The sequence below is a fragment of the Amborella trichopoda genome, chromosome 12, assembly GCF_054954075.1.
Source record: "Amborella trichopoda isolate Santa Cruz 75 chromosome 12, AtrichopodaSantaCruz75HAP2 v2.0, whole genome shotgun sequence".
Taxonomy (NCBI): Eukaryota; Viridiplantae; Streptophyta; class Magnoliopsida; order Amborellales; family Amborellaceae; genus Amborella; species Amborella trichopoda.
The window spans coordinates 38,958,229-38,980,549 of record NC_142347.1 but is presented as its reverse complement, the minus strand read 5'-3'; the positions used below and the strand labels follow the sequence as shown (position 1 = coordinate 38,980,549).

The 22,321-nt window shown below is 42.1% G+C and overlaps 1 protein-coding gene across 5 annotated transcripts in view; it reads left to right on the top strand.

Moving 5' to 3' along the window:
- LOC18446903 (uncharacterized) overlaps positions 1 to 20,013 on the top strand; it is a 44,274-nt gene extending 24,261 nt beyond the window's left edge. For 2 of the 5 annotated variants that reach the window (XM_006857008.4, XM_020675192.2), the window contains one exon: positions 19,488 to 20,013. The gene's annotated coding sequence lies outside the window, so the exon portion shown is untranslated. Of the gene's footprint in view, positions 1 to 14,102; positions 14,344 to 19,487 lie in introns of those variants that run through there. The other 3 variants (XM_020675191.2, XM_088853747.1, XR_016045817.1) reach the window with 2 other exon arrangements.
- The last annotated feature ends 2,308 nt before the right edge of the window (positions 20,014 to 22,321 follow it).

The window sequence follows — 22,321 nt, the reverse complement described above, 5'->3', positions numbered from 1 at the left end:
GAATTAATTTTGGTCCTTTGCCTCATCGCCATTGGACTCTATGCGCACTTGTAATTTATCAGCTCATCAGCGCATATAATATCCTACATATCAGGATCAGGGACTAGCACCTCCATACACTCATTAAATCCATTTGTAATTGTGTCATTTGTTTGTATATCCTTGTCAATATAAAAAAAACCTGGCTTCAAATAATAACCAGCTGCATGCAATGGGCGATGTAGCTGCCGATCCCACTTCTCATCAATAATCTCCCAAACAGGCTTGTAGTGGGTTTCTTCATCATTGAAATTTTGGGCTATCTCTCTTTTGTATTTCTCCATAGCATCATATATGTAGCCCATAGAAGGCTTATCACTATCAACCCTGTGAAGGACTTTAATAAGAGGAAAAAATACCTTCAGAGCGTCATTCACCTCTCGCCAAAAAGCCTTAAAAAGTATAATATCTCACACCTTCTTCCCAACCTGAGCCTTAGACCACTTGCATTCTCTCCACTTATCCGAGGTAAACATTTGCCTCAACTGCACTCTCCTCGAATGTATGCTATCTAGGTATAAGTACCACGTTGACCCCAGGCTTCACAATATCTTTCTTCTTTGTAAAGGTACAGATCATGCTGAGCGTGATATGGTGGCTATAAATGAAATTCGTAACATACATGGCCTTCTTCACTGCACCTTCTTCATTGCACTTGATACCTCGGTTAAACCGCCAAGAGCCTCAAGCATGAGGTCCATACAATGTGCTGCGCATGGTGTCCAAAAGATTTTAAGATAAGCTATTCGTAACAAATTAGATGTAGCAACATTGTCTGTGACAACCTGTACAACAAGATGCTCTCCAACCTCCTTGATTCCTTTCTTTATCACTTGAAATATGTAATGGGCATCAATAGACCTCAAAAAAACAGTCCCTACTAAGCAATTCACAAGCAAATTCATTTGACTTCTTCTCTTCCTATCACTCTAAGCATCGGTCCCCATACTGAGCCCATGCATCTTTCTTAAGTTCTACAGCTTCCTTTGTGCACTCACTGCCTTTTTTAAAAAAGGCTCTGAAAGCTCATATGGGGTTGGGGGTTTTATCCCAGGGCCAAATTGGCCAATTGCCTCTAGTGCAACTTAAAAGCTGCTCAAGCGAGCGGTATTGAAAGGAATGCCCGCCTCATAAAACCATGTAGCCAAATAATGCGCAGCTCTATCTCTCTCTTCTTTCTTGATTGGAGGCTTCTTACTCTCAGAGCCAGAACCATAACCAATTATAACTCCCTTCCCCTTACCCCTAATAATGGATTCTTCAACCTCTTGACATCCCTCTCCAATCCTTTCCTCATCACTATCATCATCATCAAAATTGATTTAAACCCCAGACCTAATCTTTGCTATAGAGGCAAATCTCTCATCTTTTTTCATTTTCACCAAGCTCAAAAAATTCTTTATTTCCTCTTTAGCAGCATCAGGAGTCTTTTTACATGGGGCACTTGATACTGGCAAGATGTTTCTTGAAGCGGTTTATGCCCCCTTTTGTATCCTTTTCACAAAAATTGCATTTTATGCAATTTTATCATTAGGATCTGGGTTATAGCCATATTTCCAACCGGGATCACCACTCCTATTAGATCCCGAATAAGACATCTAAAAAATAATACAAATCACTTACTTTGAGTTTGATTGTTCAATCTTCAAACTTTCACCTCAAAGACGTTTCTAAATACTCAAAATCTTCTAAAACACCCTCTAATAGCTTTGCAAAACATCAAAAAGTAAATATAATATGAATGAGTGATGTTTTGATCAATTTTGGTTAACTTTGAGTAACCCTTCGATTTTAAAAAATTCACCACAATCTAATTTTTTGGTGGTTTTCTCTCTCTAAATTTGGCTCAAACAAGGTTTAGGTTTCAAATGAATCTTAAAACCCTAATTTTTGGGCCTTAAAAACAAAAACGAATGACACAAAATGCCCTCACGATTTTTTTCCCGCCCCTGGGCGGCCGCCCAAGGTTGGGCGCTGAGCCCGCCTAGGCGGGTTTCTTACTGCCTAGGCGGCCACTAAGGGATTGACTGCCCAGATTGGCCGCCTAGGCCTAAGCGATGCGCTTGGGCCTTACGGACCGCCTAGGCACTGGGAGGTCCGCTTTTTGAATCACTGGATGCCATTATAAAGTTTAAACTACATACTAATTGGGATTGTACTCTCACCCATCTTTTGGGTATAAAGCCAAAAAAAAAAAGAAAAAAATGGTGTGAAGAGTAGATACTTTGGTGTCAACAAATATGGTGTCAACAATACCGAGATGGTTTTTGGACTTGGGAAATTTTGTCATTGAATTGCTATACTTACTCTCTAACACACACATACATTATCTCTCTCTCTTTTGGTGGATGATGATGAACTTCTCTATCAGTTTCTATATCTATGATAATATTAGTAAATCTTGTTGGAACAATGATAATTTTATTTCTCGTTCTCATTCTCTCTTCAAAATGGTGATATGATTAAGATCAATACTTTGCACTCTCTCTATCTTTGGAATGGTGATTATTAATTCCTTTATTTCTCTCTCTCTCTCTCTTTAGAATGGTGAGGACCTTACTATTAGAAATTCTTTTTGGAATGGTGTGATGATACTTTAATTCCAAATTTCAGTGAAATTTTGTGACAATGAAAAAGAAATGATAGTTTATAGGCAATTGCTGATAACATATTGGTAATGCATTTTCCATATTCTTCCAGACATAGCCAAACAAACAGCCCTCTTCACATCCTAATCTTTCGAGATACAGATACAGACTCGATTTCTGAATCTCAACAAGTCATCACTGCTCATAGAGAAATCGTCTCTTTTTTTCAGTTTCATCTCTTCCAAAATTTTCACGAGATGAGGTCTTTCTTTTGTACCAGCCGAATCTATTGAAAAAGCTGGGGTTCTAGCCTTATGCAAGCTGTGATACTTACCCCACTACCCTGGGGCGGAGCTGGATGCCATCCTGCTACATCATCCAACAACTTCATTTCCCGGACCATTAGATGGGCCATTGATAACGCTGGAGGGTAAGGCATGGGAGAGGGCTAATAAAATTATAACACCTAATACTATATGTGTCCATGACACATAACAACCAAAATGAAATTACTGTCAGAAAAGCTAACACTCCTAACCTAAACGAAAAGATGAGTAAATTGATGGACCCATGGTGCATTTTGACACAGTGAACTATCACTCTAAAATATTCTTTTATTTTAAGTATTTTATTTTATTTTATTTATTTATTTTGTTTTATCAACACTATTGATTATATTTTTTCAATTCCAAAAATTTAGGGTCGTCACAAGGGTCAAACAAGATTTTAGTTTCTCTACCACAAACAAGGAGCGTACCTCTAATTACTGAGGTGGGCGCCTTAGCTTCCTGCTCTGTAAGTGTGAATACCCGACCTTGAGTCTTTGGTATGTTTTCGAGCTTCGTCACCGAACAGTTCTTGATTAAGTGGTCGGGCTTGCCACACTGCTAACATGCTCCCAACTTCTTGTAGAACTCAGCCGCAGAGTGGTTGTTTGACCCACAATATGAACAAGTCGGGCGTCGGTTATCTCTCACATCTCTTGGAGAGGTCTTTTGAGCGTTCATGCTGCCTTGATTAGGCCTTCCCCTAAAATCTCTCCCATAAGGTGGCCGAGTCTTCTTCCCGAAACGTTCAGACGGGTGCGGACGTCACTTTCCCCTCCTTCCTCAACCGAAACTCCTCGCAATCTCTCTCAATCTTCATAACGAGGTCTACTAATGGGGAGAACGTCTTGAGGTTGGCTGATATTATTCTCCCTCTGATATCTAGCTGGAGGCTCCTTTCAAACTTGCTTGCTTTACGTCCTCTATATTGATGATGTGGGGCGCGTACCCAGAGAGCTCTACGAATTTGGCTGCATATTGCTCCACTGACAGCCTCCCTTGTTGCAGCTCAGTGAATTCAACTTCTTTCCTCTCTCGGACGGAATCGGGGAAATATTTTTCGTCAAACGCCACTAGGAAATTCTCCCAGGTGGCTTCAATCTCTAACTCTTCCCAGGATTGCCTCACCGAGCTCCACCAGTGCTCGGCATCTCCTTCTAATATATAGGTCCCCAGTCTAACTTTCTATTCATCGGAACAATGCAACACTTCGAATATCTTCTCTACTTGCATATGTTTGAAGACGTTTTTCAGCACCTTGGGTCCCCTATGCGGAATGAAAAAAGAAGTCGGTCAATAAAGCCTGAATTACAGTGGAATTCTCGACAATCCCAGAATTGCCCCAGAACGGGTAGAAATCTTCCTAAGCACTTCAAAAGGCCACCTGCCAAGTTTCGTCGCAATCCGACATTTCTAATGCAGTGAACACAAAGAAACAGTTTCGAAAAATCAGCCTCTAGCACCTTGAAACGGATCCTATAACTAGAAATCTATTTTCGGTACATTAAACAGCTATGGGACCACCGCTATTGGATTCGGCACAATCGAAAACCTCCAGGGGTCAAGTTTCGAATTAATCGGGCGCTCCAGGACAAAGTTATGGATAAAAGACTGAAAACGGGTAGGCTGCACAGTGTGGGGGGTAGCCTTGCGGCGACCCACTGAAGCAACGACAACTTGCTTGCCTTCTGCAGAAAGGGACTGGGTAGCCTTCCGGCGTACCTCGGCAATATGACCGACAAGTGACTTGGCGGTGACAGGGTGCATGCTGTGAGTGGTAACGTATGTGCCACCAATGTAGGGTGTCTTGGCGGAAGTTCCACCAGAGCTAAGAGATGGGGAGTTAGGGTCCTTTAAGTCCCTCACGCTTATCCAGGTTAAAGACTTCGGAGCTAAACACTGGGTCTTTGCTCAAAAGGAAGGTTGGGAACAAAGTTCGAAGAACTTGTTCTTGGGGAACGTTCGCGAATGCAGGGATCAGAAAATCCCCGATTCGAATAAACGGGTTAAGAAACCCAACAACCATGTGATGTGTGAAAACAGAAAAACAAAGGAAAAACTACCCAAACAAGAACGACCCAACGAAAGGGTAGTAAGTGTCAAGTGCCCTCCCTGCACCAAATCACCATTAATGGTGACTGTTTTTACAGTCTCGAGCAGTGACTTTCGAGAGCCATATCTCACTTGTCCTGAGTAGAATCGCGCTCAAATTTTGTGAGCGTGTTTGTCTCGTCAAGACGAGCGTTTCAATATGTGGCACGCCCCTTGACGACGCTCGAGGGGGAGAAAGCTAGAGAGAGGTTGGCAATTCGCGGCAAAAGTTACAGGAAATTCAGCAGCGACATGTTCCGCTTGAGCGGCCATATGACGACGCTCGCGTATTGGTTTGACACGAGACCAGTTCCATCGCGTGCTTAAGGTCCAGGGCTACCATTGGTCTGAACGCCGTGCGTGATGAAAGGTCGGATTGCACGCGCGAAGTCGATAAAGTTGCTGTAAATTCCGGCTGCCAGAATTCAGATTCCGGGCAAAAACCCAAGACTGCAAAATCTTCGTTCGGGCACGAAATCGAATTGCGTTTGTTGTCACGCGATCGTGACGGCATGCTCAGTGCGATACAACGAAGAAATCACAAAGAAACATCAAGATATGAGCACACTATCGATTCGAAGTTTTCAAGATTCTCACGAATTTCAAGTCACATGATTGTGGCTTAAAAACACGATCCGTGGCTCGAAGTTGGTATTAAATCGATCGCCATGACGAGCCCTACAAGAAAGCAATCATCTTTTTGTCAAACGGGCACCAGATCAACCCCGGATCATCTATGAAAGATCACGTACATTCTAGGGCAGCAACATGGACTGTTTTTGAATTCCATGTATTGTTAGGCAGGGGCAAAATAGTCATTTTGTACCTATTTTTAGATTTTATTTAATTCAAATAAATTGTAGTTGTCAGCAATTAGGGTTAATTTTGATCAATCCACCCATATTTGGGAAAAAGTCTATATATATCACGTGATATCATAGTACAAGGGACCCTACTTTGCTTAATAAAATTTTGATTTTTCTTCATTGTTTGGTCACATTTTAGGAGAGAGAAGGAGAGAAATTTTTGGGTCGGTACCCCTGAGCTTAAAGTAAATCTCTTTCTCTCTCTTCTCTTTTTCTCTCTCTTCTCTTTCTCTCTCTTCACTTTCTCTCTCTTCTCTATCTTTCTCTCTCTCTCTCTCTCTTTCTCTCTCCTTTTTCACAGACGGCAGAGCCCCATGGCCGTCTGTGTTTCACTCTTTTTCCTTCTCTTCTTCCCTCTTTCCTTCCCTTGTGGTCTCGCATGACCACGACCCTAGCTCTTCCCTCTTCCCTGTAGTCCCTCACGACCATAACCGTCCCCTCTCTCTCCTTGTGGTCCAGCATGACTGCAATTTCTTTCTTTTCTTATCATTTTATACCTTGCACGTCCACCTGCTTCCTGTGTACCCTCGGGTCTACCTCCTCCTTTTTTTGGTAGTCTCCCATGTCCACCTCCCTTTCTCTCCTTTTCTGTGCACCTTCACATCACCCCCCTTTGTGCACTATCGCGTTCCTTTTTTCCCTCTCACGATCCGTAGTTCTGTGCAACCACCATTCCCTAAACCTTTCTACCCAACGTCGTCTGTGCACACCTTATTGCCGCTTGTGAAACATAACCTATCGCCGTGTGTGTGAAACATAACCTATCGCCGTCTGTGAAACATAACCTATCGCCGTCTGTGAAATCAACCCATCGCCGTTTGTGAAACCAACCCATCTCCGTGTGCCCCTCTCCACACCATTGCCGTGTGCCCCTCTCCACACCATTGCCGTGCGCCCCTCTCCCACGCTATTGGTGCTCTCTCTCTAACCCTTCGTCATCTCTTTCTACCTCTGCCACCCTTCACTGCTGAGCCCTCTTCCCACAGCAACCTTACTTATCCACCTTCGTCATCTCTTGTCCACTCACGAACCACCTCAACCATCTCTCTTCATCGCAACCTCTCCCTGCTGTCTACTGCCTCCTCTCTTTACTACTCAGCAACCAACCCTCTCTCCATTGCTGATGCTCTCTGTCCCTCAGCCACCACCCACAACCAGGCCATCATCCATCTTCTTCTCCACTCCAACCAGCAGCCAACCACACCAGCCATTGCTCTCTCTCTCTAATCCTCTGCTGTTCACGCAGTCCCTCCTTTGCTCCGAGCCATACATCTTTCTCCACCTCGCTGCACTACCGTTGCAGCCACAACCTACACCTTCCTGCTGCAACCACCTCAGCCAACTCCACCTCTCTCTCTTCTCTCACCCACTTCCCTTTCTCACACTGCTCCACCACCTGTAATTCTCTCACTTCCATCTCCTTCACCCTGCTGCGTCTACCTCCATTTTCGCCATTTGCCCATCATCTCCGCTGCCCCATAGCGACCTCTCACGCTCTCCCTGTCGTCTCACATTTCCGCCCCCATTCCATCCTCTGCAGCCTGCTCTCACCCCATAGCGACCTCTCACTCTCTCCCTGTCGTCTCACATTTTCGCCCCCATTCCATCCTCTGCAGCCTGCTCTCACCCCATCGCAGCCATCTTGCTGATCCAACTTCTCCCACCATCTTTTCCACCTGCCTCCTCTTCTTCCGACCAGCAACTTCTGCCATCTAGTTGGTGCCCTCTCATCGCCCCAACCTTCGAAATCTCGTGATCTCCTCGCGCTCTAACCCTCCGCAACCTCATGTCCTCTTCAACCTTAAGCAACCTCGCTCACCCCCCATTCTCGGCCCTGTAATTGCTGTGCTTTCTCTCTCTAAGAATCTACCAAAGAAAACCCACAAACGAAACACTCCCTATACCTTTCGTTGTATTTTCTTCTTTTCATTTTTGTTCTCCTCCTTTCGTTTCGTTCCTTCTAATCGTTCTATTTCAAAACTCTCTCTCTCAACTAATCTTTTTTTTTTATATATATATTATCTAACGTTACCTTCCCTTATTCACATAAAACCCAAATAAACCAACGTTACTTCTCTCCCAACTAAAGTTTTCTTTTTCTTTATTGTATTAAACCATCCTATTTTACTTCTTCTACGTTACCTTTTATTTTATTCCATTTTACTCCTTCCTTTTATTTCATTCCATTTAATTCACTTTATTCCATTCCATTTATTTTGCCTTACTCACTTTATCCTATCACAGCTTACTCCTACTCCATTCATTTATTTTATTTTAATAATCTCATCTTATTTCATTTTCTTCCATCCCTTTTATTTTATTTTACTCCGCTTCATTTTATCCCATTTCATTTTATTCTAATTCCGTTCTCTAATTTTTATTTTAATTCATTTAATTCATTTTCATTTCACCTCATTTTCCATTACTTTTATTTCACCATCATATTTATTTTCACTTCCTCTCTTTCTCTCCATCACTTGTTTGACCAGAGGGCAGGCTGAGCCTTGAGTTGTCGTGCCAGTCTAGCGGTATTGTCGTTGTGCTGGTCTGAGTTACCATGCCTATCTTGCTGTCACGTCAGACTAGCCATCGTATCAGGCTGATCGGTGTTGGTTCTGCCGTTGAGTAGTATTGCCATTGTGCCGGTTTGAGTTACCGTACCCGTCTTGTTACCACATCAAATCAGTCACCGTACTGGTCTAGCCACTGGCCAGCCTAGCCGCACCGTGTCACGGACCCACGTGCCGTAAGTCCCGTCTCACAACCCTAATGGTGGACCTGGTGGTGTGGTTTCGGATTCGAGATGGACCCGGGACCTGAGATCACTCTCTTGGGAACCACGTAAAGACGATGTGGGCAGGAGTTCCAACCGGTGAGAGAGGAATTAGGGTCATGAGGCGGGACTTACCTCACGTGGGTCCATGACACAGCGGCTAGGCTGGCACAATGGCTAGACCAGTACGGTGACTGATTTAACGTGGTAGTAAGATGGGCACAGTAACTCAGACCGGCACGGGGGCAATACTACTCCATGGCAGAACCAACACCGACAAGCCTGGCACGATGGCTAGTCTGACGTGGTAGCAAGACGGGCGTGGTAACTCAGACGGGCATGGCGGCAATATTGCTCAACGACAAGACTGGCACGACGGCTCAAGGCTCAGCCTGCCCTCTAGTCAAACAAGCGATGGAGAGATAGAGGAAGTGAAAATAAAAATGATGGTGAAATAAAAGTGATGGAAAATGAGGTGAAATAAAAATGAAAGAATTAAAATAAAAATTAGAAAATGGAATTAGAATAAAATGAAATGTGATAAAATGAAGCAGAGTAAAATAAAATAAAGGGATGGAAGAAAATGAAATAAGATGAGATTATTAAAATAAAATAAATGAATGGAGTAAGAGTAAGAGTGGTGTGATAGGATAAAGTGAGTAAGGCACAATAAATGGAATGGAATAAAGTGAAGTAAATGGAATGAAATAAAAAGGAGTAAAATGGAATAAAATCAAAGGGAAGGGGTAGAAGAAGTAAAATAGAATGGTTTAATAAAATAAAGAAAAAGAAGCTTTAGTTGAGAGAGAAAGAAAGTTGGTTTATTTGGGTTTTATGTGAATAAGGGTTTTATGTGAATAAGGGAAGGTAACGTTAGATAATATTAAAGAAAAAAGATTAGTTGAGAGAAAGGCTTGGGTAATGGGTTTTTAAGTTTAGATAGAGAGAGTGAGTTTTGAAATAGAACGATTAGAAGGAACGAAATGAAAGGAAGAGAATGAAAACGAAAAACAAGAAAATAAAACGAAAGGGATGGGGAGTGCTTCGTTTGTGGGTTTTCTTTGGTAGATTTTTAGAGAGAGAAAGCACAACAATTAGAGGACCGAGAATGGGGTGTGAGCGAGGTTGCTTAAGGTCGGAGAGGACATGAGGTTGCCGAGGGTTAGAGCGAGAGGAGATCACAAGATTTCAAAAGGTTGGGGCGAGAAGAGTACGGGAGTTGCAGTCAGGAAAGGGGCAGCAACTGGATGGCAGAAGTTGCTGGTCGGAAGAAGAGGAGGCAGGTGGAAAAGATGGTGGGAGAAGTTGGAGCAGCAAGATGGCTGCGATGGGGTGAGAGCAGGCTGCAGAGGATGGAATGGGGGCGGAAATGTGAGACGACAAGGAGAGAGCGAGAGGTCGTTATGGGGTGATAGCAGGCTGCAGAGGATGGAATGGGGGCGGAAATGTGAGACAACAGGGAGAGAGCAAGAGGTCACCATGGGGCAGCGGAGATGATGGGCAAATGGCAGAAGTGGAGGTGGACACAGAAGGGTGGAGGAGATGGAAGTGAGAGAGTTGCAGGTGGTGGAGCAGTGTGAGAAAGGGAAGTGGGTGAGAGAAGAGAGAGGTGGAGTTGGCTGAGGTGGTTGCAAACAGGAAGGTGTAGGTTGTGGCTGGGATGAGGCTGCAATGGTAGTGTAGCGGGGTGGAGAAAGGTGTATGGCTAGGAGCAGAGGAGGGACTACGTGAACAGCAGAGGATTAGAGACAGAGAGCAATGGCTGGTGTGGTTGGCTGCTGGTTGGAGTGGAGAAGAAGATGGAGGATGGCCTGCTTGTGGGTGGTGGCTAAGGGATAGAGAGCATTAGCAATAGAGAGAGGGTTGGTTGCTGAGTAGCATAGAGAGGAGGCGGTAGACAGCAGGGAGAGGTTGCGATGAAGACAGATGGTTGTGGTGGTTCGTGAGTGGACGGGAGAGGTTACGATGAAGAGAGATGGTTGAGGTGGTTTGTGAGTGGACGAGAGATGACGGAGGTGGATAAGCAAGGTTGCTGTGGGAAGAGGGCTCAGCAGTGAAGGATGGCAGAGGTAGAAAGAGATAATGTAGGGTTAGAGAGAGAGCAACAGTACCGTGGTAGAGGGGTGCACGGTGATGGGTTAGTTTCATACACAGCGATAGGTTATGTCTCACAGACGGCGATAGGTTATGTTTCACACACACGGCGATAGGTTATGTTTCACAGGCGGCAATAAGGTGGGTTGCACCGACGGCGTTGAGTAGAAAGGTTTTGAGAATGGTGGTCTCACGGGACTACGGATCGTGAGAGGGAAAAAAGGATCGTGAGAGTACACGAAGGGGGGTGATGTGAAGGTGCACAGAAAGGAGAGAAAGGGAGGTGGACATGAGAGACTACCAGAAAAAGGAGAAGGTAGACCCGAGGGTGCACAGGAAGCAGGTGGACGTGCAGGGGATAAATGGATAAAAAAAGAAAGAAATTGCGGTCATATTGGACCACAAGGAGAGAGGGGAAGGTTGTGGTCATGAGGGACCACAGGGAAACGGGAAGAGGTAGGGTCGTGGTCATGCGAGACCACAAGGGAAGGAAAGAGGGAAGAAGAGAAGGAGAAAGAGTGAAACACAGACGGCGATGGGGCTCCTTCGTTTGTGAAAGAGGACAGAGAAAGAGAGGGAAAGAGAGAGAAAGAGAAGAGAGAGAGATTTACGTTAAGCCCAAGTGTACTGACCCAAACAAATTTCTCTCCTTCCTCTCTCTTCCAAAACGTGACCCAACAATGAAGAAAGATCAAAATTTTATTAAGCAAAGTGGGGTCCCATGTACAATGATATCACGTGATATATATAGACTTTTGCCCAAACATGGGTGGATTGATCAAAATTAATCCTAATTGTTGATAAATATAATTTATTTGAATTAAATAAAATCTAAATTAGGTACACAATGACTGTTTTGCCCCTGCTTAAGAATATATGAAATTCCAAAACAGTCCTTGCTACTGCTATCCTAAAACGTGCGTGATCTTCCATGGATGATCCGGGGTTGCTCTGGTGCCCGTTTGACAAAAAGATGATTGATTTCGTGTAGGGCTCGTCTTGGCGATCGATTTGACACCATCTTCGAGCCACGTATCGTGTTTTTAAACCACGATCATGCGACTTGAAATTCGTGCAAATCATGAAAACTTTGGATCGATAGTATGCTCATATCTTGATATTTCTTTGTGATTTCTTCATTGCCTTGCGCTGAGCATGCCGTCACGATCGTATGACAACAAACGCAGTTCCATTTCGTGCCCCTACGAAGATTTTGTAGTCTTGGGTTTTTTGCCCGGAATCTTAATTTCGGCAGCCGGAATTTACAGCAACTTTATCGGCTTCGTGCGTGCAATCCAACCGTTCATCCCGCACGGAGTTTGGACCAATGGTAGCCTTGGACCTTACGCACGCGATGGAAGTGATCTCGTGTCAAACCGATGCGCGAGCGTCGTGATATGGCCGCTCGAGCGGGACATGTCGCTGTTGAATTTCCTGTAACTTTTGGCGCAAATCGCCAACTGCTCTCTAGCTTTTCTCCTCGCTCGAACGTCGTCACTGGGTGTGCCACATATCGAAACGCTCGTCTTGACGAGACAAACACGCTCACAAAATTTGAGCACGATCCGACCCGAGACGAGTGAGATATGGCTCTCGAAAGTCACTGCCCGAGACTATAAAAACAGTCACCATTGAGATTAGTGTGCATCCTACCCCTTTTCGGTCTTTTACCTATAACTTTGTCCTGGAGCGCCCATTTAAGATGAAACCTCAGGGGATTTTCGACCGTGCCGGATTCAATGGCAGTGGTCCCACAACTATTTGATGTACTGAAAATAGAGTTCTTGTTATAGGGTCCGTTTCTGGGTGTTAGAGGCTGATTTTTCCAAAAATATTTATTTGTGTTCACTGCCTTAGACATGTCGAATTGCGACGAAACTTGACAGGTGGCCTTTTGAAGTGCTTAGGAAGATTTCTACCCGTTCTGGGGTAATTTTGGGACTGTCGAGAATTCCACTGTAATTCAGGCTTTTTTGATCGGCCACTCTTTTTATTCCGCATCGGGGACCCAAGGTGCTGAAAAATGTCTTCAAACAGCATGCCCCGCTGAATGTTGTGCTTTGAGAGAAGCGAGGAGGACAACATTTGAAAAATTTCCTTCGGCTTTATTACTTTTTTCTTCCTAGCCACAAGACCACGCGAACGCCGAGGAGAAACAAGCAATGTTATAACTAGGATGCTCAGACGTTTGAATGCATTGTTCGCAGGTCCATCCATGGAGACTTTTAGGGGGATAAGAGACTTTTTTGAGGGATCCTGTTGAAGTCCTCACCTTCAAAGGACTATTTGTGGTCCTAACAGCTAAGGATTTTGTACGGACCTCGTTAGTCAAAAATTAGGCCTGTCTGGCGGCCAAGTGCCATGCTTGTGGGCACTCTTCCCATTTGGTATGGGTTTCTTTGTTTTGTTGTTTGTTCTGTCTGCTGAAGGGCCTTCGGTTGGCAGCCGTCTTCTTTGTGCACCAGAATGTCCTAGGCGGGCAGGGTACCTCAGTTTATCGAGGTGACAGGCTTTGGGTACGACCCTGCCTTCTGCTAGCTGTCAACAAGCAGGATACCTCTCTTCTTTGTCTGAGGCGCCCTCTGAGGGCTCAATCCTGGTTACTGCATAACAGGTCCAAGGTCTGGCTGACTTAGCCTTCTTGGGGCGTCTTCAACATCTTGGAGCGTGTTAGTGACCTCCTGGGAATGGTGCTCTTCTTCATGAGACTTGTCTTGCCTTCTTGGCGAGTCTTCTGTCCTTCGAGTCCTTTTTCAAATGGACTCAAGCTGTCGAAATATTTCCTTGGTGCTCGTCTTTTTGGGTCTTGGTATTGTGAAACCAGGGTATTTTCTCTTTAGAATGTGGGCTAAAGCCGCCTGTTGAGGCGAGTGTTGCATCAACTTGTTTATTGGTCCGAGCGCCCTTTGCGGGTTTCACTTGGATTGGGAAGTGGCACCGTCGAAACGGTTTTCACCAACCTCTTTTTATTCGGGGTTCTTTGACCCATGACCTTTCGGCCATGTCCATCATTTCTTCCATTTTTACTCACGGTGCCCTTTTTGGGTTTTCACTTCTAGAGTAGGGAATTGGGGAGTGAGTTGGTTTATGCCTGCTAGTGTTGTGTATACCTGTTATGCTTGTCAAGCTATAGTTATGATAGTCTATTATGATGCTCGTGAATGAAAGATTTGGTAAATTGCTAATGTATATGATATCTGCATTGAAACTGATCATCCCTAAAAGGAATCACTCATGACTCATCGTTAGATATAGTTGTCACACATGGCATCTGGATCTACTTACTGGGCTTTATAGCTCATTCCTTTGACTTCCATCCTTGTAGATTGATAGCAGCAGGTCAAAGATAGGTGGCATGGGGACTGCGACCGGTGGTTGGAGCCGTGCTATTTTGCTGAAGCTTCTGTCTATTGTATGTTCCTGAATGGCAGCTTGGTCATAGTTTTTGTTTAATTCTGGAAGTAATGTATTGGCCTTTGATGCCTGGAGCTCTTTTGTAATTCTTTGGAAAATTTATATATAATGTATTTACAAGCTGAGGTCTAGGTTATCCAGCTTTTAATGTACATGTGTGTTATGGGGAAGTTTTGTTTTCTTTCGTGGTTTGCTTTGAATACCGTTTTTTTAAGGAGTTGAGCACACTCCCTCCTGAGTGGTATTTGCTACCCTTGATCATGCGCACTCTGCCCTCCGGCAAGTACAGTAGGGGTTAGGGGTGGGGTTGTGACACAAACCCCTCCCCAGGGAAGACCTCCTCAATTCCAGGGTCACTAACTAGCCAATCTGAAGCATTCTCCATGTCTTTCGAAGGGATAGGATCCTTCTTTGGTTGTTTTTTCTTCTCCTTGAGCCTTTGATTCTCTCTAACAAAAACCAAGTCATTGAGCTTCTTTTGTTCAAGCCTATTTCTTCTCATTATATGCACCTTTAAGGAAAAATGTATAAGAAACTACTATGAGTCTATGATCTTCTTACCTTCTATGAATCTATATTACAAAATGAACTTATAAACAAGAAAAGCATATAAAAATGTAAAATAGTGAAATACCATCTCAAACGAACTCCAATTGCGCTCACAACCAGAAGAGATAGTTGTCAAACTCAAGATCTGTGTAGCCATATTCTAGGGGTTTGGAGCGCTACTCCCATGTTGTCTCCACCATTGGGCTACAATATGTGGGCAACCTTTATAATTAATTTAGGTAGTTAACATTATTAGAACTTGAAACTTGAAAGAAAATTATAATTTATAAAACAAAAGTCAAAAGTATACTACCTGGTTCGTCTTTGTTTCTCTGTCTTAATGCCATATCTTTCCCAAATGATATCAAAGAACACTTGTACGAAATTAACTCTTCAGTTGATATCTTATCTTGGATATATGGACCGGAAACTAATTTCTCAAGGCACTCATTAAAACTTTCCATAATTAACCTTTTGACTCAATATCCGCATCTGCATAAAAGAATTTGGGGTTCAAGTAGTACCCTGCTGCATGCAATGGTCTATGGAGCTGCATATCCCATTTGTCATCTATAATCTCCCAAATTGGGGCATACTTGGCTGCATTATTGACCAAATTCTCTACAATCTCATTCTTAGCCCTTTCCATTGCATCATATATAAAACCTATGGAGGGCTTATCAGCATCAATCAAGCGCGAGACATTCACTAAGGGAAGAAATACTAATATCACATGTTTCACCCCACGCCAAAAATATTTGGAAAGAACAATATCCCGTGTCTTCTTTCCCTTGGCATCTCTAGACCACTTGCACCTACTCCACTCCTCTGATGCAAACATAGACCTTAATGCGATCCTCCTCTTATACATGCTCTATAGATTAAGGTAGGCAGTGGCAAATCTAGTGGCCCCAAGCCTCACTAGCTCTCTCTTTTTTGTAAACTTGAGCATCATGCAGGTAAGTATGTGACTGTATATGAAGATTGTAACCTCATTAGCCTTAAAAATAATTCCTTTAATAGTAAGCAATTCACCAATGGCCTCAAGTATAAGATTTATGCAATGTGCAGCGCAAGGAGTCTAAAATATATGAGGCCTCTTTTGTCGAAGCAAATGACCTACAGTTAGATTGGGAGCAGCATTATCTGTGACCACTTGAATTACAAGTTCCTCCCCAACCTCCTCAATGCCCTTATCAATGAAAGAAAATATATAATGCGCATCATGAATATCATTGGAAGCATCAATTGAGCGCAAAAAAACTGTACCCGTGGCATAATTTACTAACAAATTCATGTTACTCCTCCTCCTATCACTCCACATATTTGTCATTAAAGAAACCCCAAATTTAGCGCATCCATCCTTATGGGTCTTGAGATATTCGTTAGTATACTCAACTTCTTTCTTCAGTAGTGGCTCTCCAATCTTATAAGGTGTTTGAGCTTTCAAACTTGGCCCAAATTGTCCAGTTGCTTCCAACATTGTATGGAAGCTATTCAAGCGAGCAGTGTTAAAAGAAATACCCGTTTGGTAAACCACCGAGCAATATACTGAATCACCCTAGCTCTATCTTCTTTCTTAAATCTATTTTCAATTGTCACTTGTTTTTTCCCATTTCCTCCCTTGCCTTTCTCAAATGCTGTCTCAGGGCTAGGTGTAAAAAACCTATCTATAGGCCCTCTCATACGAGGCTTTTTAGACATAAAATCCCTCTTGTTATTAGAGCTCTGAGTACCAACCATGGCTACCTCTTTTTCGCCCTCTTCATCCTCTTCTTCAGTGTCAATATTATCATAAAAAACATGGACCCCTGACTTTAATTCTGCTATATCTTTTTTTTTTTTGCAATTTTTTTACTCTTTTCACCTCCAATGTATTCCAAAATTTATTTCTTTACAAGATATGGGACTTTCTTACGTGGGCCAACATCACCTCTAATACTAGCAAGATGTTTCTCAAAACTATTTATACTGGCATTAGAAACATGTCCACAGAAATTGCACATAATTTTATTCCTACATTTTTATCAGGGTTAACACAATATTTTCATCCCGGATCTTCATTCCTACTAGACCCCGTAGAAGACAGCTCAAATTGGAAAAATAAAACTCAAATAAAGATTACAAACTGACCTTTTCTTCCCAATCTTTGATCTTCGATTTTGGTTACTTCAATCGAGCTACAAATTAACTCAAAAGTCTTCGAATGCCACCAATAGCACCCTAAAAATAATTTCAATGAGAAAAGAAAACTTTTTCAATCCACAAAAAGTACTTTCGATTCTCAGAAATTACTTCAGATTCTCATAAATAAGTTTAGAGATTGAGGGTTTCTTGTTTTTTCACTTTGGGGGTTCAAAAATAAACCCCATAACCTTTGTATACAAACTTGGGGGTCAAAATGACTCCTTTTTCCCTTTTAAAATTCGAAAACTCCTTATGGCCTTGGGCGCCGCCTAGGCACCCACCTAGGTACAACCGCCCGTGTTGGGTTGCTTGGGTCGAGGTGTGTGGTATTTTGTTCCTGGCCGCCTAGGCGCCGGGCAGACTGTTTTTTAAAACATTGTTTATTTTATTTATTTATTTATTTATTTTGGTTGTGTATGTGTATGTGTTTGTGGTGGGGCGGGGGGGGGGGGGGGGGGGGGGGGGGAGATTTGTTTTATTTCATGTCCGAAGAAGTTCCGCAAAAATATATCCTTTGTGCCTTTTGCAATAGTGGCATACTTGGGATCTTTTGCATACAAGGGAAATTTTATGGATGTATGTCTGAGAAGAAGTTATTTCGTGGTTATTGAATGCATTGGAGAAGGGTCAGTTTGGATGTGCCATATAAGTCGCAGAACTGAGCTGCCTTATTGGGGATGAGCGTCCCAAATTATCGATTATAACATACAAAAAACACGGATTCACTGTGTATGGATGTGCTACACCAGACACCAAGGAGAAGGGCCTGCTTTTATAGGACCTCTTTGTCTGCAACTTATGTGGCATCCAAACAGGCCCTGAGAGCAGGGAAGAAAGAGGATATCCTGGACTGCAAAATTAGGGCATTAGATGTAAAGCTGCACATGATATAAACTTATGTTTCATGGATAGGCTAAGACCATGGGGTACATCAGTTTGTTTGTCATTTGAAAGTATCTAGCATGGATATAGCAGCCATTTGTGTGTGTGTCGCGCGCACGTGCGTGCATATAAATGTAAAGTATGAATTGAATATGAATTTGAGGGTTAGCTTTGAAAAAGAAAAAGAACAAAAAAACAGGAGGGCTATGGACAAAACTGGCTTCTGCTCCTAAAATCAGAAACCAATATCTGAGGCTGCTAAGGAGCAACAATCTTCATGAATGTTGGAGACCTATGATGACATGAGCTTATCATGGCGTAGAACAGATCATAGAGGATATTTGTGGAGGTTTCCAAGTTGAATTTAGAAAATGAGAATAGAGAGGGGTGTTTTGGAGTTCTTGTGCATATGCAGTATAAACAGTGTATTAAAACTCGATAATTTTCAATCTGGGTCACTGATCCGGATGCAGAATCAATCAGGACCGACTTTGTTCTGGAATGGTATGGGTCCTAACCTGGTTCCCCCCTAAAACTACTCTTTTCATGTTTTTCTTTTTTTTGTTTCTTTAAGCTTGTCTAATGTTTTATGTGGTTCCTCCCTAAATCCCCACCCCCATAAACCTCTATTTTAATTTTTATTTTATTTCATTTATTTTTTAAATTATTTTTGGATCACCGATCCATCAGATCATTTGAGAGCAATCTGGATTGCTGATCCAGCTGATCTGGACCAGGATTGGGGTTGGACAATCTGCCCCATTGATCCATTTTTTTAAACAGTGTATATGTCGCACGTCTTTTATTCCTCCCCTTATCATTAATTTTTATGTGAACTGGAATAGTAGTCTTGTGAAGTTCACTTTGAAGCTTGGACATTGCATATCTTATGAAGGACTTTTCTTTTAGGGGGGGCGATAGTTCAGCAGTAGGAATGGAATTTGAGATTTAGTATTTGCTAACTGCTCATGCCCTACCTCGATTCCTACTAACTGCTCGAGCCCTACCTCAATCTCCACTGCTAACTGCTCAAGCCCTACTTCGATTCCTACCTTATGAAGGACTCATCTTTATAGAAACTTGGATGTAGTAGCCTGACTCTATGAACACATCTCTCTCTCTCTCTCTCTCTCTCTCTCTCTTCATTTGATCTTGAGATCTGAGTTGGCAAAATTGAGATTAAGGTCTGTATACTGTAGCCCTTATTCATGCATGTAATACACACATAAGAGATCAACTATTTAGCATCTTACCATATCTTTTGATTTAATTTCAAAATACCCATCAAATACACATTATCATAAGTTGGAATAGTTGAAAAAGGTACTGTTGAATTGTTGAAAAGTTTGGTGTATTTTGATAAATTATCCTTTAATAAATTTGCATGACCGTCTTCTTTTGTTTTTTATTGATAACTTTAACTTTCATTTCTTCGCATAAGATGTGCAAAATTGTGAAATGATATAAATAAAAAAATCACTAAGGAGAAGGTACTCTTCCCCTGGATGGAGGGTCATCAGTTTCCAATCTATGCGCACAGTGGTTGAACAATCAATGACCCACTTGTCATCACGATGGATGCGTATTATATTTTCTGGTGGGAAAATTCAACTCGTTATATACTTGATACTGAATCTCTCTCTCTCTCTCTTTCTCTCTCTCTCTCTCTCTTACGCAGACACTTCACAAGCTAGTTCAGGCTCAAGCAAGAGTTATATTGGCAAATCCATCAAACATTTGTTTGAGACTGTCGGACCAGTATGTAAATGCATACTCCTTGTATTGGTAAATGTATTACGGAGAGATACCAAAAAGCTTAATTGAAAGTCTTCTTTATTATTGTTTTAGAGAGGGCCATCCCTTTCGTAGATGCTGATTTTGCTAATTCCCGGATGGCATTAGTGTTCTTGGATCCCTGGGTTCGCAGATAATTTTGTGTGAGATAGACTCTTTAAGAAGTCTGATGCAGAATATAGGGCACTGGCTTACTCAACAGTGGAGTTACATGGATAAATTACTTAAGGTTTTCTAGGTTTATCTGCACAACCCAACCATTTATGTAATTGCTATTACTTCCAGTACCTCTTATTGCTAACCCTAATATTATACCTTGCCAGAACAATTGTATTATGTTATCAGGAAACCTTGTAAAGTAACAATGGCTCTCTTGCAACCTGTTGATAGTAGAAGTTATCTTTTTGAAATGGATACCAGAAGGCATCTTCATGGCTTTTATTCGTACTTTTTTATTGTCAGTGAGTTTCTTGTGTCTGCCATTTCCATGGAATTGTACAAACATGATCCATTGTTGTGACGAGAATGAACCTATAGCAGCCCCACTCTCTCTCTCTCTCTCTCTCTCTCTGAAACATCTTTTGGACCTCTCTCTTTGTCAGAGTTTCTTGTGTATGCCATTTCCATGGAATTGTACAGACATGATCGATTGTTATACTAGTGAGAGAATGAACCTATGGCAGCTCATCTGTATCTCTCTCTAACCTCTTTCTCTTTTTATCTGGAAACATCTCTCAACCCTCTCTCTCTCTCTCTCTCTCTCTCTCTCTCTCTCTCTTCCCTCTCTCTACAAGTAAAGATGGAATCTAACTCTAACTTTTGAGCCAGTCTCTTGTTGGTCAAGGGAGTTGAGAGTTCTGGGGGGTTGCAAACTTTATGGAACAGGATAGTTTTGGTCAAGATAATCCATTCATCACTTCACCTTTTTTTTCTTTACTGATTTAGAACGTGGGACCAATTCCAAAATTGAATAAGCATTTTATGTTTACTATCAAAATAGATGCTTGGGCAGCTGCACCCACTTGGACTAATGACCTAGCAGACACATTCACTGGTTTCACAAGAACTAGCTTAAGATGCCGAGGAATTTTATGCATTTTTTTTAAAATATGGGTGCAGTTTCTATAAGGTTGCAACCTCAATTAAGGTGCACTTTCAAATTTGATCATAACATATAATTTTGATGCAAAATATTCTTAGGATTATCCAAAAATCTATTTTCATATTTAATTATAAAATTTTAAGCTCCAAAATTGGTTAAAATCAAGTAGATCTAAAAACATACGACAATTTTGAAAAGGACGGTCTAGATAATGTGGTGTAAGATGTACTATTTTTAGGAGTTAAAATCCATTTTTCTTTCATAATCATACATATCGATGTCGAGATGCTCAATTAGAGGGCTTTTGAACATTAAAACAATGATTTTTGAAGTGCATCCGTAGTTCCTCATTTTATAAACTTTTTCATTTAAATATTGAAGTAGCGAACTTCTCTGATATTGTCTAGAGAGAGAGATAAGGGGGGGAAGGAAGAGAGATATGTGAGAGAAAGGAATTGAATGTGTTGAGAGAGAGCCTTCAGAGAGAGAGAGAGAGAGAATTGAATGTGTTTTGAGAGAGAGAGAGAGGGGAATAGGTGCCTTGTAGTTTACAATGTATTGATGGCATGAATCTATATTCTATATGGTTAATGAGGAAAAAGAAAAGCATATCTTCTGTGGGCCTTGGAGATGCACCAATCCCAGTGAAAATGTTATTTGCTTTGATGAAGACATCAACCAATCAAATCTCATTTACCCTGACTTGTGAAACAAAACTAGTTACCAACCCAAACTTCCCAACATCTTGACTCAAAGTGACATCCAAAGTGCCCTTCTGCCAATGCTTATCATGTTAGGAATACCAAACCATTTCTTGTATTTGTTAGAGTTGCGCCTTACGCGGTCTACCGTTTGACCTGGAAACCTTGAATAAACAAATGATGCAAGACTTATTTGACTGCAAGGAGAAGACCTAATTGACATGACATCTGTTTTGGAAATTTATATAAACCCCATTTGTCTGAGTTATCACCAAACCTCCTATTTTGTTTGAGAGAGAAAGTTCAAAAATATTATTAATCTAGAACGATATTATAGAATTTGAAATAACGGCTTCAGAGAGGGTAAAACCTCCTTTGACAAGGGAATTAGCTAGCACATTAGCTTCCCTATACACATGAACAAAAGAGACAGAAAAGAAAGAGGCGAGATCCAAAATCAGAAACAACAAGGATTTCAACTCCCAAAGAAGCTTCTGATCTCTTTTGCATCATTTCACAATATTGAGGGAATCCCTTTCAAAATGTAAGAAGTCCCCAAATTCCTCTCCACAAGGGAGCGAAGGTCAAAGAGAAGGGCAAAGATCTCTACATAATTCGCAGTCTGCACCCCAAGTGGCCCTGTATAGGAGAAGATCACATTACCCAGCCAATACCGAAGAACCCCTCTAAAACCAGCAAGACCCAGGTTACCTAATGAGCTACCATCAAAGTTGAGCTTATAAATCCCCAAAGGTGGGACCATCCATCTACCTTTGGGCCTACACTTTTGGAAACCCAAATAGAAAAGGTTAATTAGATTACTTCTTACATCCACTTCAGAAATATTATGTCCACAACTCGCAACAGAGAGGTACAACCAGATGGAATGCAAGATTTTCTCCAAAACTTTTCCAA